This window comes from Pleurodeles waltl, chromosome 5, assembly GCF_031143425.1.
Source record: "Pleurodeles waltl isolate 20211129_DDA chromosome 5, aPleWal1.hap1.20221129, whole genome shotgun sequence".
NCBI lineage: Eukaryota > Metazoa > Chordata > Amphibia > Caudata > Salamandridae > Pleurodeles > Pleurodeles waltl.
The window spans coordinates 1,526,506,663-1,526,531,988 of NC_090444.1; the positions used below are offsets into that span (position 1 = coordinate 1,526,506,663).

At 45.9% G+C, this 25,326-nt stretch overlaps 1 protein-coding gene across 1 annotated transcript in view; it reads left to right on the forward strand.

The window, feature by feature from the left end:
- CSMD1 (CUB and Sushi multiple domains 1) overlaps nucleotides 1–25,326 on the forward strand; it is a 5,088,256-nt gene that overhangs the window by 4,188,548 nt on the left and 874,382 nt on the right. The gene's annotated exons all lie outside the window — the stretch shown is intronic.

Genomic DNA, 25,326 nt, shown 5'->3' on the forward strand with positions numbered 1-25,326 from the left:
GATATAGATGTCCACATTTGTTTTTCAATATTCATCTCTCTTTAATTCAACAATGACATACTCCCAAAAATATTTAACAACATTTTATACAAATGGACAATTTTAAATATCTGCAGTTCTTCTGACTACAATATGTTTTCTCTAACTGCATTGTCACCATCGGTTATTTCAATAGTATATGATCACAAGAGCTAACTTTTTTCAGGGCACACCGCTTCAATCAGGCCTCATGTCTTCCACCTCCCTCCTGTACAAAGCTCAGTGAGATATTTTATACCATTACTGTGCCATTTCCGAAAATCCAAATTTTCTAGGGTGGGCCTTAAGCCAAATCATGTATTGTAGATAGCAGAGGCTTTACATTTAAAATGACCATCTTTTTATTTAGCTAATTGTAAATCATACTTAAATACAAACCTTTTGTGATTGTGGGACAGTTTAAGAATATGTGGCATATTCCTTTAGTTTTAGTTGTGAAGTTGAACTATTAAGCCAGCATCCTATTTATGGAAGACCATCCTGAAACTAATATTAGCAAATGTGCCATCCTAATACAACAATAAATTAGATAAAGCTAATCCTCTTCCATTCATAAGAAAACATAATTTCAATCAACCCTTGCAAGATTTTTTCTATTCCACACAATCTGAATCAGCCCCTCTATTTGATTAAAAGTCCATAATTTACAAGGTGCACTAGCAGTTAACCATACAAATAAAAGCAATAGCAACATTTTAATAATGTATGTGTCAGAGGAAGAGCCTCATATTTTGTTAATGAACTTTTCACTTTTTCAGTAGAGGGATGGAGTTTGCATTGTAAATGTCTTTGTATTTCTCAGAACCATAAATACTTGGGTGTTGTTTATGGCTGCTGTTAGGATATCCTGCTTGCACTGATTCGAGAAAGAGCTTCTTGGATGGGATTGAATAACAAAAAAGAAAAACTTTCAGCTATTAACTTTGTTCTCTCATATTACTGCCTATTTCTGAATCATATTTAATGAAAGGCCAATATGTTCCTTATATTAGGTATAAGGAACATAATTATGTTGTCCTCTGTTCCTTCTGCAGAATTATAGAAATCACAAGTTGCTCATAAAAAACCCCAATAAAATCAAGGCCACATAGGGCACAATTATTATTATTATTTTTTTTTTTTAAGTTTCAAAAGTTTTATTAAGAATATATAAGGCGGTACATACAGCATATAAATAAACTGTTTAGCTTTCAAAACATTGTTTTCGTTTTTTTACCACAATTATTTCCATTGTGGCCATATATGCATGTACTGTCAGGCAAGTGAAAATTCCCAGTTGCATAGTTGAGTTTTGTACCCTTATGTTGAAGAAAAAAGAAAGACAGGGGGAGGTGAGGGGGGGAGGAGCGAGGATAGAGTTGTGTGGGGGGGGTTGATCTTGGTATAGGGGAGAGATGAAATTGTCATATGAAATGAGGGGTGGGAGGGAAGGGGAAGAAAGAGGAAAGGTAATCGCGGGGGATGTAAGATGAAGAGACTCGGGGTAGGCAGGGGGTCTTTGTATCCTGAGGCTAGCTTGTTCAGGCCGAAGAGTAAATCATTCTGTACTTCTCCGTCTGTAGCAAGTTACTATCTAGGGGTAGATAGTGTTTATGTTAGATATGGTGAGGTCGGTTAGAGAGTGTCTACGTCTTATATGAGTTGATTTCTCCGTCCTTGTTTGTGTTAGGGAGCGACTTGTATTATTAAGTTGGGTAGTTCAGGGTCTCATGCATATGTCAAAATTAGAGGCCTGTGGGTTGATAGAGAGAGAGAAAAAAGAGAGAAAGGGGAGAGGAGAGCGTAGCTAGGGAGAGAGAGAGGGGACAGTGGGAGATTAAATATGTTTCCGGGGTCTAGGATTCTCAGAGGGTGATTGGTAATTGATATTCCCTAATCATTGATCATTGACCATTGGTCATCCGTTGGTCATCCACCAGCCGTTTCATGGTCTCATCAAGAATGGGCGCCAGACCTCCGCAAATAGTTCTGCTTGGTCCTGTAGGTTATAAATCACTCGTTCATGGGTGGCCGTTTGATACATGGCCGTCATCCATTCTGTCGGTGTGGGGGCAATGCTAGATCTCCAGTGCCGGAGTATGCATATTTTGGCCGTGGCAAGCGCCGTGTGGATTAATCGTTTATGTGCCCACGATAGGGAGGGATACTGGCGAATGTCATGTAGGATGATAAATGCTGGTGCGGTCGGTTTTGGTATCTATATGAAGTCCGATAAGGCGAGGCGTACCGCGTTCCATAGGGACTGTATTGTTGAGCAATGGCATAGAATATGGAGTTGGTCACAATAGGGCTCTGTGCATCTCCAACAGTTCGCGTGCAGTATCAACCCTGCCCTGAAGAGTTTAACGGGGGTCCAGTACCACCCCTGAATGATTTTAAATAGGCAAAATTTCAGGCGTGCTTCGCGTACGCCCCTGTCGAGGGCTTCTAGTATGTCTGTCCATTCTTCATCCGTGTAGGTTATCTCTAGTGTGTCCTGCCATTTTAAGCGTAGTCATTCAAGTAGAGGCTGCGAGTAAAGGTGGTTAGTTAATTCGGCATAGAGGCCAGCCATGATGCCTTTTTGTCGGCCCCATTTCTGAAGATAGGTGACGATGGGTGAAGTTTTGAGCATCCACGGGGGGGTTCCAAATGTTCTCCGCATACAGTGTTTGAGCTGTAGATATCGCCACTCCTGGTTACTTTGAATACCGAATTCTTCTTGGAGGAAGGCGAATGTGCGGAAGCTATCTCCATCTATTATGTGAGATACATTGTTGATACCTGCCTCGGACCATTGGGGCCATCTGAGAATATTCCCTCCTATTTTAATGCTTTTGTTCCCTGCAATGGGAGCCTGAATATGCAGGGAGGGGTGTACTCCTAGTAGTCGATGGGCTCTGCGCCACGCTGTGTTTGTAGCCTTGAGGATGGGGTTAGCGAAGGGAACATGGTCGGCGTATGTTCCTCCCATCTCCGTATACTGTCCATATAGGAGTTTCTCTGTGATCACCCTTTGCGGTGGATCGGCTATATCCGGGAGTGTGTATATTAGCTGTGAGAGTTGTAGGGCCAGAGAGTATTGTTCTACCGAGGGGAGTCCTAATCCTCCGTAGGGCCGTCGTGCCAGTATTGTTGCAGGTTTCAGTCTTGGGCGTGAGGAGCCCCAGACGAAGGCCCTTATGGATGCGTCTATTAGTCGGAGTGAGGAAAGAGGTATCTGTAGGGGGAGCATGCCTAGCACGTATGTGAAACGTGGTAAGGTGACCATTCTGACCGCCTGTGTCCTGCCCCACATGGACAGGCCTAGTAGAGACCATTTGGCAAAGTCTTGTTTCATTTTAGATATAAGGGGGTCTATGTTGTCCCTGACCATATGTTCTAGACCTCGGTTAATGAACGTTCCTAAATATTTAAGGCGGGTCGGGGTCCATTTGAATTGGAGGCCATGTATTGCTGCCCTCGTCGTTATGCGGGATAATGGTAGTGCCTCGCTTTTATCCCAGTTTACCCGATATCCGGATAGGGATGCAAAGTCTTCTATAGTTGAAAGTAGTGCTGGGAGCGAGGTTTCTAGATCGTTAGCAGAATGTCGTCTGCGTAGAGATAGATTTTGGATATGCCCCCGGTGATGTGGATCCCTTTTATTTGGTGAGAATTTCGTATGGTGGCAGCTAGGGGTTCCATGGCCAATAGAAATAGAAGTGGCGACAAGGGGCATCCCTGGCGTGTGCCCCTTCCAATAGGGAATGGGTCTGACATGATGCCCCCACAGTTAGCCTGTGCTGTGGGGTGGTCATATATAAACGTACTTTAGAGATAAATTGTTCCCCCAGGCCAAAATGCTTCATGGTTGTGAACAGGTAGGACCACTCAATGTGGTCAAATGCTTTCTCCGCGTCTAGGGACAGGGCTAGGGCTTCGTCAGGTAATTGTATGGATCCTAACAGTGTATGGCAAAGAGTTTGCATATGATTTCTGGAGGTACGGCCCGGTACAAATCCTACTTGGGTATTGTGAATCAATGATGGTATCACCTTGCGGAGCCGCGCTGCTAGAACACTGGCTAGGAGTTTGACATCCCCATTCAAAAGGGAGATAGGACGGTAACTGCCGCAGCGGAGGGGGTCCCTCCCTGGCTTAGGCAGGATGACAATCGTGGCTTTATTGGATAGAGCGCCCAGGGAGCCTTCCTGACATGCTTCCGTCAGTGCTTCATATACTGCGGTTATTGCCTCCTCCCCGGCCCATTTATAGAATTCCACTGGGAATCCGTCTTCTCCTGGAGATTTATGGTAGGGGAGGCTTGTTATAACTTGGGTTATCTCTTCTTTGCTTATATTACCGTCTAAGAGGGCCCTGCCTGCCTCAGACAGACGAGGTAGATTGGCTGCGGTAAGGAATGTCTCCATTTGTGTTTGATCTGTCATTGTTTCAGGAGTGTACAAATGTCGGTAGTACTTGGCGAACTCGTTTACAATGTCTTGTGGGCGAGTTAGCACTGCTCCTGAAGAAGATGTTATGGCCGCAATGGCGGAGGCTGCCTCTCTTTGTCGGAGCTGCGCCGCTAGGAGGCGACCTGCTTTTTCTCCTTGTTCGTAATGGCGGCCTTGCAGTTTTTGCAGTGCGTATTCCGCCTGAGATGTATTGAGTTCGTTGTGTGCCATGCGGGCCTGTTCTAAGGCGTGTCACAGCCTAGGGGATGGTTGGGCGGTATATTGTTTAGTGAGGTCCTGTATCGTGGTCTCTAAGGTGGTTTGGCGGGCTATTCTGTCTTTGTTGGCCAGTACTGCATCTCGCATCATATTCCCTCTTAGGGTTGCTTTTGCTGCCGCCCATAGGATCCTTTTTGAGGATACAGTGCCTGTATTCTCGGCCATGTATGTAGCTACATGAGCTTTTAATTGTTCCTTCCCTTGGGGAGAGCGGTATCTGTGTACAGCCAATCGCCATGGTTTTCGACCAGAGAAGGATAGTCCCACCTGGATCCGGATTAGTATTGGGGAGTGATCTGAGAGCCCGCTGTCTAGGATGCAGGTGTCTTGTATATGAGGGATTACAGTGTGTGATACTAAGAAATAATCCAGACGCGATTGGGTGCCATGGGCGGTGGATAGGAAAGTAAATTCCTTATCTTTTGGATGTTGTATTCTCCAGCAGTCCACTAGACCTACGTCGGTGGTCAGGTCTGTCAGAAGCGCTCTGTCGTGATTGTTACATATATCAACAGGGCCTGTCCTATCCATTATGGCGTCTTGGACGAGATTCCAGTCTCCCCCGATTATGTATCGAGTAGTTCTGATTTCTGTCAGGAGGCGATTTAGCTGTAGAAGGAATGGGCGTTTTGGGCCGGATGGTGCGTAGATGGATCCCACGCATTAAACAGTGTCCCCTAGTTTTAGTTTAGCAAATATATACCTTCCTTCCGTATCATTCCAGGTTTTAATGATAGTGACCGGGAGGGATTTACGCACTAGTATCGCCACTCCACATTTGCGGGGCCCGTTACTTCCAGATTCCTGACTCATTGGACGGCAGCCGAAGGCAACCTTCCCTACCCAATCCCGTTTAAGTTTACTGGATTCTAGGGTGTCAAGGTGAGTCTCTTGAATCAGAGCTATATCTGTTTTTTGGGATTGAAGATAGGACAGTATCTTTTTCCGCTTAACATAGCTCGTCATGCCGTGTACATTCCAAGAGAGTATACGTAATGGTCGCGTCGCTTGAGGGTGGGACTTCGACATCTTGGATAATTGTGAGTAAACACCCTCGTTCTGGGGTTGGTGTTGGTGGGGGGGGAGGGAGTATGGAAGATATTGACTTAGTTGTTAGAGTGGGAATGTGTTTCGATATGATACAGTATTTTATCTTATACGGGGGTTGGCAGTTGGTGAAGGCCAAGGGAGTCCTCTGGAGAAGAAAGAGAGAGGAGAGGATGAAGGAAGAGAAGCAATATAAGTAGGACGAGAGCCAGATGGAGGGGAGATATGAGGGAAAAAAAGACAAGGAGAAATGAGAGGGAGAAGAAAAGAGGGAGAAGGAGGGGGAAGGGATGGATGAGTGTGCTGAAGTTGAAATTGAGAGTATAGTAAGAGAACGTGCAATTGGGGGGGAGAGGTGGAGGAGGATAGGGATGAGGGAGGTTAGGAGCCCAACCTCCTTCGTTCGTTAGGTCTGTAAACGGCGGGTCCGATTTCTCTCGGAGCTCTCGTGCCGTCGGGCGATCTCGATCGGGGGGGGGTGCGGGGGGAGATAACAGACAGCCAGTTGTCGATATGTCGGTGATAAGGAGGGGTGGGGGTGCACAGCAGTGCTTATGTTTATGTATCGAGAAGTGGGTCTGTTCATCGATGGTTAGTGGCTAGTGTATTAGTTATATAACTAAAGTGTATATTGGTAGAAGTAATGGTCGGTTAATAACTAAAGTACATGGGTGGCGCTGGGAGGAGGGGGGGGTGTCGAGTGTTGATGGGGTATGGTGTTTAGAATGTTGTGCCTAGTACTTGATGTTGTATGGTATTGTAGGGTGTTTATGAGTTCCTAAGATAGGGTCGTAAATTAAAGTAGAAACTGGGCAGACAGAAGGACTGAGATCGGCTGGCGAAGGGGGGGGGTAGGGCGAAGGAGGGGGAAAAGAGCTCAAACAGAGTATTACAGTTCTTGTGTATGTAAGGGTACATAAAGATACCAATATACAATATAATATAATACTTCCTGAGCATTTCTTTTCAACTATAACACTGCCTCGTCTCGCCTTACAACGTTTCAATGACATATTAGGTTGGTGAGGATAACATATCCTGGTATCTTATCACATTATCATGTTAAGAGCCATTATGCCAGGCGTCTCTCTATTAATCGTAGGATAGGTAATGGGTGTAGCTGAGCCCCGGGTTACGCAAGGATAATGCGTATCTCACCCCATTACAAACTCCTTGCCGTGTATTATTACATCATAATACTGACCTACTAAGGTCTTACTTGGTATGTGCCACCATCATAGTCGTTCTGTTGTAGATGATAGTTTAAGATAGTAATAATGATTAGGATGGGGGTAGGTACGAACGTCCGGGGAAAGGAATAGCTAATAGTTTATAATTTACATTGTGATGTTATAATGTGGTGTGATGTGGCAGTGTAAGATGTCATATTATTTCGCTTTGTTATGCGGTATTATGTTGTATTATGTCCTTGTGTTCTATTTTTTTTTTCCCCCATTTTCTTATTGTAGAATGAAGTAAAGTCAAGTAATGGGAGCGTTAATACGTCTCGGGTTATATTGTGTTGTGTGTCCCTGTATTGGAATGAATTTATCTTTACGTGGTCTAGTCCCATCCCTTGGGGTGATAATGGGAGCTAGACGGTTCTAATGTCAGCGCTGGTCGAGTGTGGTGTGTATTAGGAAGATTTCACATACTTTGTTGTTTACTACCGTGAGATATTTTGTAGTGTATGGAATATAAGGCAGGTTCCATGATAGTTAGTTATTGTTTATTTTTTGTTATCTATTTAATGCCCATGTTACCTTGTTATAGGGTTATAGGGTCGGGACTGGGCCCTTATTCAACGTACAGGGAGTCAGTGGGGTCTGGTCCCTGTTCTTGTAATCATCATCTGTTGTGTACTGAGGGCAAATAACAATTTACTGGTAGTTTTCCATTATAGGGCCTCGGCTCTAGTCATAAAGAACATGGATTTTTCAGGTATCTAGTTTTAACATTGATACTAGCAGTCTTAGACAATTACAATAGTAATACACATATGATCTGGAAAGGTACTCATCCTTCCGCGGGGTCTATAGTTGTTATTTTCGACTCTCTAGCGATAGTCCCACAAGTCATCTTGTCGCGTTGCCTTCTGAAGATCCAGTTGTAGGCTTTAAAGGGGAGCGGGATTTGTCTCTCTCCGATAGTTGGGTGTGGGTTACTACTGCGTGTAAAATCTGACCCCTGTCGTCATATGATCTGGTTAGTCTCTCCATGTCTCTACCTCTATGATTGGCTCCGGTGTTGTATAGAGCCGTCTTCGCCTTTTCCATTCCCGAGTGGGGGGTTTCGACCCTATCACTGCCTCCTACAATGTCATGCTCACTGTCTGTGTTGAGAGAGTCCATAGGCTGAGATTGGAAAGAGTCAAGGAAGAGTCTCAATTCGTCGGGGTTATAAAAGTCCTTGGATACTCAATTTTTGGTAACCCACATTCTTGCAGGGTCAAAGAGACCGTATTTCATCTCTAGTTTGCGAAGCCGGGGTCGTAGAGCTAGGAAAGCCTTTCTACGTTCGTTGGTCTCCTTGGAGTAATCGGCGGTTATTCGGATCTCGTGCTGGTCTATTCGGAAAGGGCCGTGGTTGCGTGCTACTTGGAGTATTTGTCGGGTTTGATTATGCCGCAGTAAGCATGCGATGATTGGGCGGGGCCTTGAGGAGTTGTCAGAGCGTTTTGGGCCTATCCTGTGTGCCCGCTGGAATTCTAGCGGCGGATCAAAGTCCAACGAAATCATTTTTGGAAGAGTGGAGGTCAGAAAAGCCTGCATATCCGAGCCTTCTTCGTTTTCCGGGATCCCAAGTACGCGGATATTGTCTCTCCGGCTCCTGTCCTCCATGTCCGTTAATTTACTCCTGAGGTGGAGGAGGTCTTCTTCTCGTTCCTGAGACATGTTGATCTGCGTCTCTAGTGATCCCATGCGTTGCTCTAGCCCTGTCACTCTAGATTGAAAGCCTGCAATGTCAGATTGCATGGATTTGGTTTCTAGTGTCAATGAAGTTATAGAGGCGTCCATCCCCTCTATGCGGTGGCTGACGGTGGTGATCTCTTGTAGTATTCTGTCCATAGTTGTGGGTTGATCTTTATCGGACATTGTGGTGGACTCGTTTAAAGGTGGCGATGTTTGAGGGTTTATCTTTGTGGGGGATAGGCATTTGTGTTGTAGCGCTTCTGAGAATAATAGTTGTCGTGCAGGCTTGCTGACAGGTTTATGGTTCGGTTTGTTGCCGGGCATCGCCTCAATTGTCTGCAGAGTCTGGCCACGTATGGCCCGGGTCTCCCTCCGTGAATTCCGATAAGGATATAGATGTTCTGTGCCAGCCTGGTCTCGAATTTATATTGTCTCTTCTCGTTTTTCTGGGTCCTTGGTTGCTGGTGATAGACTTGACTTCCCCCTCTTTCCCTCCTCCTGTCTCCGCGTCCACTTATTTATTGTTCTCCGTATATCTTTTTTGCCCTCATTCTCTTTAGTGTATCCTCCTAGCGTTTTTTGTAAATGGCAGAGGCCTGTCGATGTCTATGGGGCAGAGAAGGTTATATTCAAGGAGAAGTCAGTTGCCATGGGGTCGTTGTAGGGCCTACTGTGGCCCTTATTGTTGGAAAGCTGTGGCTTGTGTCTGCCAAGGTTGATTCTTCAGTGGTTGACGTTGTTTTTGTTGAATAGCTGAGGGGGGGAGGGGCTGATTTACTTTCCTCCAGGTCTTTTGCCGTCTGTCTGATCTGACTGATCTGAGCAGGGGTATGTGTGGCTCTTCGGCTGTCCCCGTCAGTAGCCCGCGGTAAGTATAAGTATAAGTATAAGGGGCGATGAGGGCTTTGATTTCTTACACTGGTGCCAGTCCTCTCCCTTCTCCTGTATCTCTGTTCCCTTGGCTCCCTCTGGCTCCCCTCATCTCCGCTGCCCCTCCGGTCGTTCACCCCCCTTGCCTCTCCGTCTCCACGTGCCTCCCGTCGTGCCCCTCTGCCCTCCTCAGTAATAGCTGTCTTGAGGGGGGCGAGGGTTTATTAGAGTGTCCCAATGGGAGGGTTTTGTTGTCCCTCTTGGATGGAAAAGAGGGGAGAAGTCGTGCTTCTGCCTCCGGTGGTGCCGTTCTTATTTTGAAGAGGCTCTATCCTACCTCTCTGGCCGGGCTCCTATCCCGGCTTTCGAAGGGGCCGCACCCCTTTGTTGCGTATCCCCGTCTCCCTGTGAGGGGTCGAAGGTCCGCGGATGTTTGTTAGCGTTGTAGGGAGATGGATGCGGGTCGTCACGGCTCCCGCAGTCCCCGCAGCCTGTTCAGCTGGATCCTTGCCGCTGCGGGCACGCCGTCCCCGGTCTTCCGAAGACGCGACTCCGCCCCTTTTGCCAGGCCTTATCGGCCTGGGGCGAGTCGCGAGTTTCCTGCCTTGTGTCCCGCTCCTACGGGGTCCACGGGCATGATTCCGTGTTGCCGCTGTTGTAGGGGTGGAGGGGCTCCGGACCCGGTGTGTTGTCCGGCTGTCTTCTCGCCCCCGTCGCCCCTCTGGGATCGCCACAGCACGGAGCACTCGCTCTAAGCGGCCATCTTGTTTCGTGGCCCGGCCACACCCCCATAGGGCACAATTTTAAGGTGCCTCTAGTAACTTCAACGTCTCCTGATTTATTTTTATTTAATTAATCATTGTTGGAGTATTCAGTCCTCTATAAAGGTTGTTCAAAACCTTTGTGAGCTGGGAAAGAAAACTAACATTTTCCAAACAAATAAATAAACGTGCCTGCCTCACAAGGTTAAAGTCTTTATCATTTTTCAGCATTATTACTGCTGCCTGATTTGGAGATTTGGAACAGAAATATACAGTTTAAACTAAATAATTTGTATTTTAAAACACATTAACACCTAGATATACAATAATTTCTATTCCTGTGAAGCAAAGGTGCACCTTGAGCCTTTAATCTATTGGCCAGGACATTGGAGAAATGTTAATACTCAGAAATTAGCAGAGTTTAATACATAGAGGAACTTTGATCCTCACGTCCTTTTATTGAAGAAACCCATTGCTATTCCCTGATAAAAATAATAGGAACAACATTTTATACACACATGTTATAATTAGCGCCCATAAGATTGTTTTTATTTCATGGATTTCCTGTAGAAGAGGGTGTAACCAAAACCCTTTTAATAGCCTTTGGACCTGTCCAATTAGCAAGCTAGTTCCTCAGTTGTTATTGGACTCCTATTCCTAACATGATTGTTTGAGAGTTGGCCAATATGTGAATGTGAAAAATATTCTAGGATCAGTGATCACTCTATTGCTAGTTCCTGGTGGCATATTTTAATAGTACTTTACAAATAATATCTTGGATATATGAAGGACCGTAAAAAATGCATTTCTTCTCTTAGTCACAGGTATTTTGTGCTGTTTCTGTTTCTACTCCCACATTTGTAGGCCAAGATTCAAACTCACCCATACAGTCACTTTCTTTGCCAATAGTATTTTTGTTTTAACCATTTTTCTCCATAGTAAAACTATTTTTAAAAATATTTTGGACTTCTTCTAGTGCTTTTCTGTCTCATAGGAACAGGAGGCAATCTTTCTTACTCTGCTGTTGCAATCCTATCCTCCATATAAACCTGCACCTTTTTACACTAGCTAACACTACATTATATTGCTAATACTATATTATATATCATAATATATATTAGATATTTATTATATAATATGATTATATATTATGTAGTATAATATAATATAATTCTACCTCTACAAGTGGTTTTATATGTGCCCCACATGTGGTGGACAGTGGTTGTGTGAAGATTTGTCTCATACGATCTGCAAATGAATTATTTTATCTCAATCACCCATTTCTCATTTTGAAGAAAGTTTTTTAATGCAAATTTCTGGGTTTAGCTTTACAAACCCAAGCTGTATATCCAGTCATGTAGCAGCATTGTTAGAGAAACCTGTAAAAAGCATAGAGACTATGCTAATCTTTAGTCTCAATGATACTGAATAATAATATAACACTGCAGCTGAGTGAAACTTTGATAGAAATGTACATTCTCAAGCAATTTCATTACAATCTATTCAGAGGTCAAGAGACCATAAAAGCAGTTCTAACCTTATTCTGCTTTTTACTAATCTTTGAAGAGTCTAAATTAGCCAAATAAATGATATAAAAATATCATTAAATTCCCTCACCTTCAATTATGCAATGATGAGTTTCTCTTGAGTCTGGTGTGTATCATTTATTAGGTAGCAGTAGTTAAAATATAAATCATTTATTCATTAAAGGAAAGTAACCTGAGTTCAAAGATGGTTGATTTCTCCATTGAGCATTCAAACATTTTTACATCTAATATTTTCCTAAAAGAATAGTGAACCCCCAAAGACAGATTGATCTGAAGAAAAAAATACAAAGCCATTTAGGTGTCAGATTTCCTTTCTTAGAGTTAACATAATGAGATGCCTGCAAAAGAATAATACCTAGATTAGGATCCTTGAACCAGGCTGTAGCAAATTTGCTTTTCTGCACAGGCTCCCAAGAGTTTTTGCCTTCTTCTCTACTTTATTTTTGATGGTACATTTACACCATGATACTGCTGTTCACTGCTTCCTTATGTGTCCTCTAGTCCTAAAATGGTATTGATAAAATTGGTTTCACCCAATTGGTCTTTTTACATTTTACATTAAGGCCATAGCAGATGTGATAGAAAAATCACCAAGACATGGGAGATAAATATCATATGTAGAGTGCAATGTGTATCAGTATCCCATACTGAACTAAAGTTTAAGTCACAGCAGTAAAACATGGCAAGGACAATGGCATTACCCATGTATGAAAACCTATTTGTATATTTTTGTAAGTGCCAATTAAAAGTCCACTATGCAGGATGCTTAATCCATAAAAAGTGTCATCATTTATATTTAAAATGTGCTCCTTTAAAGTTATTGGGGGCTCATCGCTATTTCAGTGCATAGGTCCTGCTACATTTTCAATAGAACAGGCCCAGGTGTGATTAAAATATTTAATTTTATTTCTCTGCCCGGGAAAATGGTAGCAACACCTCTTAAGGATGTTTTTGAATCTGATGTTATGGTGAATTTACTTGTTGGATGATTTAAATGCAAAAGTAGCTTTGAAAAACTTTAGGCTGCCTGAGCCAGAACATAAGAACACATCATCTACCTTCTTAAATACAGTGCAGCCTGCCCTGTGAACCTCCAGTACCCAGCTAAGGGGTGACGTATAAATAACAAACAAAAGGTTAATATTGCCAGGTCAAATAGTAGTTTAAAACTGCCATTAACGCTGCAGTGGGAGACCTGATAAATGTTCTACAAGGCTACTTAAGTAGGTGGCAAGAGTGCTGCAGCCCACTAGTAGCATTTAATTTACAGGCCCTGGGTACAAGTCACAATATATGCTAGGGTCTTAGATGTAAATTAAATATTCCAATCATGTATATGGTGAGTGTACAATGACTGACAAAGAGAGCAGAATCATTTTACCAGTAGTCACAAGGACAAAGTGAGCAGAGTCCTAATGCTAATTAAAAAGGTTTCAGGAATATAAGGGAAATATCTGGGGGTGACTCTGCAAAAAGGGCCCGGACCAACATGTGCTTTACATCCTAAGTTGGAGACCTATAAATGTAGGGGAAAAAAGGCAAATTATTTAGAACTGTGTGATTACTTTAAAGCTGTTTGCTTGTTAGGTAGCATTGTATGAAAGTCACAAGAATCCTGTGTTTGTGGAAATGTCGATCAGTACTTGAGAAGGCTTATTACCTCATTGTTGAACTTGATGACTTGGTGTTGCGACATGCTTCTTAATACATAATTATGGTTTATCCGTTCTGTCTGTATTCATGTATAGTAGATTCTCACAATTAGAGACTGTGGTTCTTCTGACTTTTTTTAACATACCTTCAGAAGCATTGCACCATCCAAATGTTAACAAAATATGCTCATGGTATATCATCAATTAAATAGCTTCTTAAAATGTGCCTGCATAGCTAAGGATGGGTCTGGCTTTTATTGAAAAGTATATTTTTGCTTTGAAAAGACATTTGGGGCTTTTAGACAGATCTATACATAACTTTTCAAAAAGTTCCATCTGATTTGGATGGAGCCAAGTTGAATTCTTATCCACCAAGCGAAGAGCAAAATAAAAAAAAGGTCAAAAAGTGACCCTTCCGATTTTATTTAATATAGGAATCTTGCGATAGAGCTAGAGTCAAATTGGTTGAATAGAATAATAACAAACCTAGCATGAAATTAGTACTTTACTCAGAGAGGATGTCTGATAGAATATGAATGTAAAACATATTGCGTGAACCGAATAGGGTGTCAAAATATCAAGGAACAAAATATTGAACATAAGTGCAAATAGGTACGTATAGATTTGCTATTCCTAACTCCACATCTACATTCCTTGAAGAAACATGTATCATCCAGGTACATATATGTGTAGTTAAGTTTAGTATATGCCAGTTTTACCATAGTTTAGAGAGAGAGCAGAATAATTTTACAAGTGGTCACAGGGAAAAAGTGTGCAGTATATGTAGATTTAAGTATAATAGATCTTTACTTTGTCATAGAAACATACAATATTTTTGTTCATGCTGTTTTTATCTCAAGAATTTGCCAAACACACTCAGAGGAGTGCTCTTTGCTAAAGGCCGTGGCAGCAGGTTTTGGCCACTGAAGCAGGCCGTGTACCCAACTTATAGTGTGCAATGACAAAGGCTGTGTTTTGCTTATGGAGCACAAGGAATTGTATGTGGTTCATGGTAAGATATATATGATGTGTAAGGTATGGGTTGAGGTGCTCACCATTATATATTTAATTCCTAGAATGCCACTTTGAGGCAGATCGACCTAAATAGAAGGACTTACTGGCCATGGCCAAGACCTGTACTGATGGAAAAGCTATGACACCTTTTCGATTTTCTGTCATTAAAACAAATGAGAAGGGGCGTGGCCAAGATGGCGGTGTGAGCGGACACGTTTCCGCGAGCTCCGCCGCCCGGGCCTCATTTAAGGCATTGTGACCCAGGTGCATTGCCTCCTGTGCGCCCCGGCTTGCTGAGGGGCGAGTGGAGACGGCGGACGTGCAGGAGAGGAGACCCGGAGCTCACCTGCGAGCGTGCGGGCCGGCAGTAACGGGCCGCGGCTGGGCCCGCGCGTGCTGCCATGCACGGCGAGGAGCGAGGTGCCCTGGAGGGCCAGAGAGCCTGAGGCGGCCCAGCGGGGCCACTAGAGGCACCGGAAGAGATCCGGCAGACCCGGTAAGAGAGCGGCGCGGCGACCCAGAGACTGCGAGCCGGGAGGCCTTGGCGGGCTCCGCTTCTGGGGCCTAGGTGATATGTGCTGGGCCTGGGCCTGTGGTGGAGCCCGGATTGAGGAGGTGGCGGTGGAGCAGAGAGGACGACCTGTCCCTGGGCCCCCAGTGGGGGGACCTGACTTGGTTGGAGTGGGCCCCGGTCGGCGGCATAATCGGCCTGCAGTGAACTCCTCTGGGACGGAGGAGAAGGAAGAGGCCCAGTCGGCCCGGTGTACAGGCAAGAAGGCAGCAATGGGAGCCTGCAGCCTAAAGTGGAAGGTGACATAAGAAGCTTCGCTTCGCTTACCTGACTTTGAATAGTCTGAGGAGGTCACTGGCGCAAGAGACGTGCCGGGCGCCTGGACAGGCTTGGGACGGAGTGGTCGGGGCCTGAGGCTGACGACTGGTACAGGAGAGGCAGTACCATGGCGTCCTCTAAAACCCGGCGGGAGCAATCGGTGAGGTACATGCTGACCAGATCCCAGCCGGCGAAAAGTGGTCCTACTGAAGGAGCAGCGGCTACAAGGAGCTGTGATGACGAGAGGAGGTGGACAATGACGGTGAGGCCCCAGTCACCAAAGGCTTTCTCTCCTCCCTGTTTGATTCACTTCGGAGCGATCTGCAGGAGCTCCGGAGGGACATCTCCCAGGAGATGAAGGAACAACGCACAGAGGTCACGTCCCTAGGGGATAGAGTGGTGAACATAGAGGATGGTGAGATCTCTCGAGGGGTGGAGGTTGAACGCATCGTCTTCGCGAGCAGCAGGACCTTCTTCAGATCACAGTGGAGGACTTGGAGAACCGGTCACGGCGGCATAACATACGCATTAGAGGGGCCCCAATGGGAGCGGAGAAGGAGGATATTGGGGAGTTCGTCACGGAGTTGTTCCACTCAATCTTGGGTTCTGACGAATCAAGAGAGATTATGCTGGACCGCGTTCATCGGGTGGGCCGCTCTGGGGAGCCTGGAGGTCATCCGCCTGATATATTGGTGTGTGTCCACAACTATGAACTAAAAGAAACCATCCTACAGAGAACCCGCAACCTGTCACATGTACAGTTCTGTGAGCATAAGCTGCAGCTATTTCAGGACCTCTCGCTGCGTACATTGCAAAGGCGGAGAGACTTTAGATCTATAACAGAACATCTGCGGGCTCATGCAACGTCCTATTCTTGGGGTCACCCCTTCCGTCTTATGTTCCGATGGGAGGACCAGTGGCATCAGGCGAAGTCGGTGCCAGAGGCGAGAAGGATCCTGTGGCTGGAGGAGAATGACAGAGAGCCCGGGGTGGCTGTGGAGGAGGATGGTGACGGTCGTCCGCGGTGGCGGTGGAAGGAGAGGAAGAGAAGGCAACGATGGCCTACCACGACAGAGCAGGCGCTGGAATGACAATCAGTACTGAGTAGCTTGGCCGCCGGGACTAACGCCTAGCTGATGGGCCGCTGGGAAATGCCGCTGAGATTTGGGGCCGTATAAGTTTTGAATGGGGTCTTTGACCAATCTGGAGGGGCCCGGGCGGGGGAATCGCTGGATCCATGGTGACAAATCCGGATGGATCTACTGGCCCAACGAGACATTACCTCTTTAGAGTTGTGTATTAGAGGACTTATCTGTTCTATGCACCTGTTGTGCGTTAAGGTTGTGTGTAGGAGTGCTTCTACTGGAATTTCTACAGCTTCCGTCCTTGCTTGCTATCATTGTGTGGAAGACCGCTCCAATGGTGAACCTGGTATGGGTCCGTTGTAACTGTAAGTGGTCTAACATCCTATGTCCTTTAAGTGTTTAAGTCTGAATGTTTGGGGACTCAATAGTCCAGCAAAGAGATTGGTGATATTGTCTGGTCTTGAGCAGTCCAGGAGTCATGTCTGTCTCCTACAGGAAACACACTTGGTGGCCAAGGATACATATAGAATGCGTTCAAAGTGGTTTCCTGGCAATTCTGGTCCTCAACACCTACGAAACATGCCAGGGTGGCGATACTTCTGTCGAAGTCCTTCCCTGGTGAGGTGATTGGTAAGCTTCATGAGGTGCAGGGTAGGTTCCTGGTGCTCAGGGTGCGGATGGGGACCTTCCACTTCACTATTGCGACATTATATGCACCTAACATGCAACAAGAAACCTTTATGAGGCAGGCCATTTCACTGCTGCTCACCATCCCTGACAGTGCTATTCTCGTGGGGGGAGACTTTAACCTGGTAATGGACAATGAGATGGATAGGTCTGGACATCGTTATGGGCAGACTGGTGCGCTGACGGCAGTGGGGAAGCAGTGGCTGGCTGAGTGTGGTGTGGAGGATGTTTGGAGGAGGGAGCATCCCACGCTTAGGGACTATTCCTTCTATTCTGCAGCCTCATAAACGTATATACGTATTGATTTTTTCCTGGCCTCCGCGGCATTCATCTCTCGGATCCGGGAGACCTCAATCGAGCCACTGGCCTTGACAGATCACGCACCTATCACCCTGGAGACGAGTCTGGAAATGAGGCATGTGGGAAGCCCCAGTTGGCGCTTTAGAGACACTATACTACAGAGTAGAGTAGCGGTGGAGACGCTGAGACACGTGATAGTGGATTACCTTAGCATTAATGATGATGGAGGCGTTAGCATAAAGACCGTATGGGAGGCCCTGAAAGCGGTGGTGCGGGGGGAGGTGATGTCCCTAGCGGCTAAAGATAATAAAGCACAGAAGGAACAGAGAGCAGTGCTCAAGCAAAAAGTGGCGGCTCTAGAGCGTTCACATAAATATACTGGAGCGAGCTGAAGAGAGCGCGTTAGCAGCTAAAACGGCTGGACTGGGATAGGGCAGAATATGCGATAGCAAGGCTCAAACACAAGTACTACATTGGGAGTAATGGGTGTGGGAAGCTTCTGGCACACCGGCCTAGGGCGCAACGCTCCGCAGCGGCCATAAAAGTGATACGCTCCCCCTCTAAGGGGGAAGTGCACATCGACGACCAAATGGCAGAGGTGTTTGCTGAGTACTACAACGGGTTATATTCCGCAGATGTGAGGTCTGATGTGGATCCGGCTGCCTTTCTGGCGGATAGTACAATCACTCCACTTGGAGAGCACGGGCGTCCTCGTTGGATCAGCCTATAAGAATAGATGAGGTTATTTCTGCAATAGCACGTCTAAAGAACGGGAAGTGGCCTGGCCCTGACGGCTTTACGGCACTCTTTTATAAAACGTTCTGTCCAGAGCTGGCTCCGGTCTTGGCGAGGCTCTTCAACTCCATTCGGGTATACGGGGCTCTCACGCCCAGCATGCTGGAGGCTACCATTATGGTTATTCATAAACCCAGGAAAGATCCGGAAGGTTGTGCCTCACATAGGCCTATTTCGCTTCTGAATATTGACGCTAAGTTGTTTACGGGTATCCTAGCTCACCACCTCAATCCCTATATGCCGGGCCTTATCGATCCGGATCAGCGGGGCTTTATACCCCACCCACAGTGTGGAGATAATACAAAGCGGCTTCTGCATTTAATAGACAAAACTGGCAGATCGCGCAGGGAGGCGCTCCTCCTTTCTATTGATGCAGAGAAGGCGTTTGATAGAGTCCATTGGCCTTATCTCTTTCAAGTGTTGGAGCATAATGGGTTGGAACCGGGGTTCAGGACCTGGATTCAGTGCATCTATCGTTCCCCCAAGGCTGCGGTACGAGTCAATGGAACCCTGTCCTTGCTATTCTCGGTTGGACGTGGAACACGGCAGGGATGTCCACTCTCCCCGCTGCTATTTGCGCTGTATATGGAACCCTTTGCGCAGCGCCTCCGTGATAATCCCCTAGTCAATGGCGTCAAATTTGGGGGCGAACATCACCTTATTAGTCTCTATGCGGATGATGTGATCCTTACCCTCGCGGTGCCGATGGTATCGCTTCCGGCTCTGATGTTAGCTTTGGAGGAGTTTGGGCAGGTCTCTGGATTCCGTGTGAATATGCAAAAGTCGCAGGTCCTTGGCGTGTCCATCTCTCCTGACCATGCGGAAGGTCTGAGGGCCCGATACCCCTTTATATGGTCGACATCGCAGGTACCCTAATTGGGTATAGATCTGGCGACCTCGGCGGTAAAGACAGCGAGCGTGAACTATGCTTCTTTAACTCGGGAGGTTCTGCAAGACCTTGGGAGCTGGGGGAAGCATAACCTCTCTTGGCTTGGCAGGATAGCGGCGGTGAAAATGACGGTGCTTCCGCGCATACTCTATGTCTTTCAAGCTCTCCCTCTGACTCCCCCGCCTCGCACGATAGCGACCCTACAGGCTGCGATTTTGAAATTTATCTGGGATGGTCGGCCGGCGCGGATCTCGCAGAACGTTCTATACCGCCCTAGGGGGGAGGGCGGATTGGCTGTTCCCTGTCTGTTGCAGTATTTTCAGGCAGTCCAGCTGTGCTTTCTTTTAGAGTGGGGCAGGCCGCTTTCTGAGAAACATTGGTGTTTTATGGACCAGGCGGTGGCGGGGTCTCATATTTGGAAGGAGTCTTGGCTCTGACATCGGCACAGGGCGCACAGACTGTTTTCCTCCCCTATCACGGGTGTGACGATGCGTGTGTGGGATGCAGTGGCGAGCCGTCAGGGGCTCACAACGTTTCCATCCCCTATGTCACCAATCGGTGAGAACCCTGACTTCCCAGCAGGCCTACAGGTAGAGAGCTTCCGCCGTTGGTATGATGGGGGCTGTAAGAGGGTGGGGAGTCTTTTTGATGAGAATGGAGTGATCCCTTTTGATCAGATGCAGGAGATGTATCAACTGACTGAGGCGGATAGACTATTGTATTATCAAGTACGACATTGGGCCCTTATGCCTGCGAATAGGGCCTTGATAGATAGACCACTAACCTCATTTGAGAGGTGGATATTCACAAAGAAGGATGATAAACGGGTGATATCGGAGCTTTATCGGTTCCTGCAGGGTGGGGGTGACCGCCTAAGACGAGGGGTCAACGGAGGTGGGAGAAAGAGCTGGAGAGAGAGTTCAGGAATGGGACAATATCTATTACAGAACTCATCATACGGCCCATAGTGCTGCGGGGGCAGAGACGGCCTACAAGATAACTTCCAACTGGTACCTTACTCCAGCAAGAACAAATGCATGGGATCCGGCTAAGTCTGGCCTTTGCTGGAGGGGGTGCATTAACACAGGCACGTTGGTACATCTTCTTTGGCATTGCCCCAAACTACAGCAATATTGGACGAGTATATTAGATGACACTGATAAGGTGTTTCAAACAGAGATCCCTAGATTCCCCTCATATGTCTTGCTAGGCATACCCAATCCTATTACGTTTCCCCTTCGCTCGTTGAAGGGACGACAGATGGCACTGGCTCTTAATGCTGCCCTGCAGACAATTCTTGCCCTATGGGGCTCAGATAGGTTGCCGACGTATGGGTCCTGGCTCCAGAAGTTATGGTTTATTCCAGCGATGGAGAAGCTGACTTTGGCATCCAAGCAGAGAGTAGGCGACATTTGTACGTTGTGGAGACCTTTCCTTCAGATCTTATCCACAGAATTTACAGAGCTGACGTGCCCAACATACCTAAGAGTTCTGGGGCTGACCCGAGAGTTTTAGTAGGATGACAAGGGCTGGGGCTATGAGGGTGGCGGAGATGACCATACGATTGGAGCGGTGAAGGGTTCAGATGAGAGGGAGGCAGAGCATGTAGGCAAAGATGCACAAATGTTCTTTTTTCTTCCTTTTTATGTTGGTTTGGGTGTGAGCACTGTGAGATCCGGTTTGGTGTGCCCTCCGGTCCTGAGGCTAATATGAGCCATACTAGATTGGGGAGATGTCTCCCTAATTTGAAGAATGGGATGGCTGTGTGACGATAAATGGATGTTCAGGGCTATGGGGCATGTCACTATTGAAATGATTGGGGGATCATTACAGTGCTTTGTATTGTTCTTCATGTTTAAATGCCAATAAACAGATTTGATCCATAAAACAAATGAGAATGTTTACACTACGAACTCTTGGAGTCTGCCTGTCTTGGTGTTGTGAATATTAGAGGCTACTATTTGCCTCGAAATTTTAAGACAGCAGTGAATACATATTTTAAGTGATCTTTTATCCTGTCCCCTGCGTTTTATGTCTTATTGCAGTTTCAAAAAGCAGGTAAAAATCCTTAAATAATTGTATTGTATGTTCCTCTGAGAAGCATTTGGAAATCTCAAAATATATTTATTACCAAAGGAAATACACGTTTTCCATCGAGTTTCTAAACCATGGCACAAATGTAAGCAGTTTGTATGCCGCTATGACATGCATTGTGAGGTCTGATAACAAAATGAATTTCCTTAATTCAGTGAAGGTCTACGCTTTCCAAAACAGCTGCTATATTTTGTGTGCTTCATAACCTCAATAAAAGAAGAGACAGTTGCTGTCTGCTTTTTTCTGTTAATATATTCTGTATTAAGAAGCCACTTAATTGCACAGCATATTTTATGTGCCTTTCAGGCAACTCTTTAGAACACAGCAAGGGTAGAAGTAGTTGGGATTGTGTTCCGGCATATCTATTAAGAGAAAATCACATATTTTGTACGTTGCTTCAATAATGCTAAAAGTACATCTAATTCACAGACATATATTTACACCTAAATTAGATTTAATGGATTTTGTCTACAGCTTTTAATTGTAATTGTTATCAGCGATCTAGTAATATAAATATTGTGGTTCGTGGAATTTTAATGCCAAAAGAGAATGGACCTATTTAAAAATATTTAGATCATATAACATATGCAATATACATTCAGGTGATATGGTTGTTTTTGAGGTCTTGTGTCTTATGACATTTAGAAAGTATTCATTCTTAAATTTGGACTTTGAAACAGACAGCTTTACCTGTCCGACGAGGCTATTGTTTTTCAGAAAAACGATTTATATAAAATAAACCGAATGCGGCTTGTGGTCAACGAACTTTAGATATTGGTCTGTTAAATTGTCATGCACATTGTTTATCCACCCACAACAGCATACAACATGGGTCACTGGGTCATCCCACCTATGCATTACCTTCCTTCACATGGTGTAGCTGCACAAACCTGAATGTCTGCCTCAAATTAGTTCGTATCCTTTCATTTGCTAATCTGATTCAACCATGTCTTTTTTCATTGTATGTATTTGTATAATAACTTCAAATGAGAATTATTTATTTTGCCTGCACTCCTTTTTAAAGTTTGTCATTAAGGGCCTAAAAGAGTTTGGCGAATGGTTTACTTTCCGATTAATGTTATCGTATGTGTAGAGAGCTACCCGGAGAGCCATCCGGGTGCTCCTATATTTTGTAAGCGTGCCCTGCGTGTTCGGGCGGGGCACTGAGCATAGGTATAGTCCCTGGTGTGTGTAAGCAAGCATAAGGAGTCTACGTGACGTTATTGAGAAAGCCCCAAGGCCTTCTCTGCACAGGCGACGAGCGTGAGTTACCCGCGTGGTCAATTAAGGGTTGTGATGCCCCGATGACGCTGTATGAGGCAGTGCGCATGAGCCTCATTACTTTACCAAGCTGAGGATTATCTTACTGTAATCTAGAAGAGCTGTGCGGTGTCTCGTGGCGGTGGCTCCGGCGAAGGCGTTGGAAATCTCTGGCCTCGTTCGGCCGTGACGTTGCCCCGCCTTGGCAGCAAAGGAGGCAGCGGTGTGGAAACCTCTGGTCCCGTGCGCCAGGCTGCTGAATCGGAGGAAAGGATTCCTCCCTTCTCACACGGTGAGCCCCGCCCTGCGCGTGTTGTGAGTGACGCCGCGCTCAACAACAGGAGCGTGTGATAAGGCGTGGTGTCTGTTGCCAGGGAAAGGCAACACTGTACGCCGGGCGCTCTACTTCAAAGGAGGCCCGGTATTTATCAACGAGTGAGCACGCTCGTTTAAAGGGCCCAGAAGAGAAAAAAAAAAAATTAAAGTGACGGTGTCTGAGGGGTGTGTCCCTCCTGAATGCTGAACAGCAGATAACAGGAAATAAAGGCATTATAATAAAGAATATTCGAAGACAAATAAGGAAACAATACCTCTTAAAAGAAAAAAATAAGAAGATTGTGAAGAAAAAGGACTGTGCACACTGTACACACAGAAAAAAAAAAAAGAAGTAGAATAGGGTAAAGGAAGGCTGAATTAAATAAAAAGCGGAGAAGCAGTGAAAGTATAAGACACAAAAAAAATATATATATATATTGTAGCCTTTAAGAAAAGCAACAACATGAGTGCGCCTCAACAAGGAAATGTGCCACCACAAGAAAATCCCCAACTGCCGGCGCAGCTTAATAACAGTGTTCACTCCTCTGTTACAACTTTGCCCCCGTTCAGCTAACTGATTGATCAAGATGGCGCCTATGGTTAAATCGACTAGACAACTATTTCTGTGCCACAAGGGAAACAGATGGAGCGGTGCGCAGGTCACTAGTGTTGCTGATGGGTGGAGATGAGTTGCAAGAGTTGTTTGATTCACTTCCAGACACGGGGGACAAATCTGACTGTGATGCGGCTGTAAGACCTCTTAATAGGCATTTTGATCCTCAGTTAAACTCAGACTATGAGCGTTTCAAGCTGCGACAGGTGCAACAGACGGAGATTGAGTCAATGGACATGTTTTATGCACGGTTAAGAAAGTTAGCAAGTTCGTGCACAGGGCTCAATCAGCAAGAAGAGATCAGGGCTCAGATTATCCAGGGGTGCCGGTCCAACGCACTACCAAAGCTCATTCTGCGACAGCAAGGCATCTCCCTCACCTAAATTCATATTCTTGCACGCTCTCACGAGCTGTCGGCGGTCCGAGCAGATGCCATGGCGGCAGTGCGAGGTCAGTCGTTGGCAGCTGCTTCGTCAACACGTCCAATCCAGGTGAAAGAAGAGCAAGTAAATGCCATTCAAACTCGCCAAACACAAGGACGATGACCAAACACATTTAGGCCTGGTGAACGTTTCTGTGGGAGCTGCGGGTATGAACATAAGACTGCTATGGGATGCCCGGCAAAAGGAAAGTCTTGCAATCGTTGTGGCAAAGGTAATCATTTTGCAAAAGTGTGCCGGTCTGGAAGGAACAAGCAAGGGGATCAAAAAGAAAAGGACGCTAACGTCCGGAGTGTAACCCAGAAAACTGAAGACAGTGCAATGTCTAGTGCCTCCGTCTTTGAAGAAGACGAGGAGGAGGACATTTTCGTGATCTCCTTCACTGGTGGGAGGCAACAAAAGAAGAGACCGACTCCGATGAGCAATGTACAAGTCTATGGCACTTCGGCATCAGTACTCATTGATACGGGGGCGTCCGTTAATGTAATGGATGAGACCCTATTTCAACAGATAACTCCCCCACTGTCTCTCACCCCAACTACCACCAAAATATACAACTATGGAGGACGGGAGCCCCTTCCTTTAAAGGGAACAGTGGAGGTGTCAGTAACCAGTGGAGGTCGGTCGACACAAGCTAAGTTCTATGTGTTGACATGAGATCGGGGCACTCTATTGGGGTGTCACATGGCAGAAGATTTGGAGTTAGTGTTTTTTGCCCGCCAGGTGTATGACTCTCAAGTGGAACGCCTTGCCAGTGAGTTTCCGCAACTCTTTCAGGGGCTGGGACTGCTAAAAGGGAAGTGCATCAAGCTTCACATTTACCCGAGTGTTGCCCCGGTCACTCTGAGGCATCGCCGTGTGCCATTCCATTTGCGACCTACTGTGAAAAAAGAGTTACAACTGCTCGAAGATCAGGGAGTCATAGAAAAGGTAGATGGGCCAACACCTTGGGTTTCGCCTTTGGTAATAGCTCCAAAGCCAAAACAGCCGGGATCTATTCGCCTCTGCGTTGATATGCGTTTGCCCAATAAAGCCATTCGGAGGGAGAGGTACATAACACCCACCATGGATGACATCATAGCCGATCTGAATGGAGCACAATGGTTCTCAAAGTTGGATCTCAACGCTGGCTATCATCAGTTGGAGCTGGACCCTGATAGCAGAAACATTACCACTTTCTCAACACATGTGGGGCTCCGGCGCTATAAGAGACTGAGTTTTGGGGTATCCTCCGCCGCTGAAGTGTTTCAGAATGCCATTAGAGAGACATTGTCAGGGTTGCCGGGGGTAATCAACTTGAGTGATGACATCTTGATACACTCACGAACAATAGATGAACATCTAAGGGCGACACTACAAAGATTAGTTGAATCAGGACTGACTCTTCATAAGAAGAAGTGTGCGATTTATCAGATGTCAGTAGAGTTCTTTGGCTACATATTTTCAGAAGGTGGTCTACAATTAGATCCACGTAAAGCTGAGG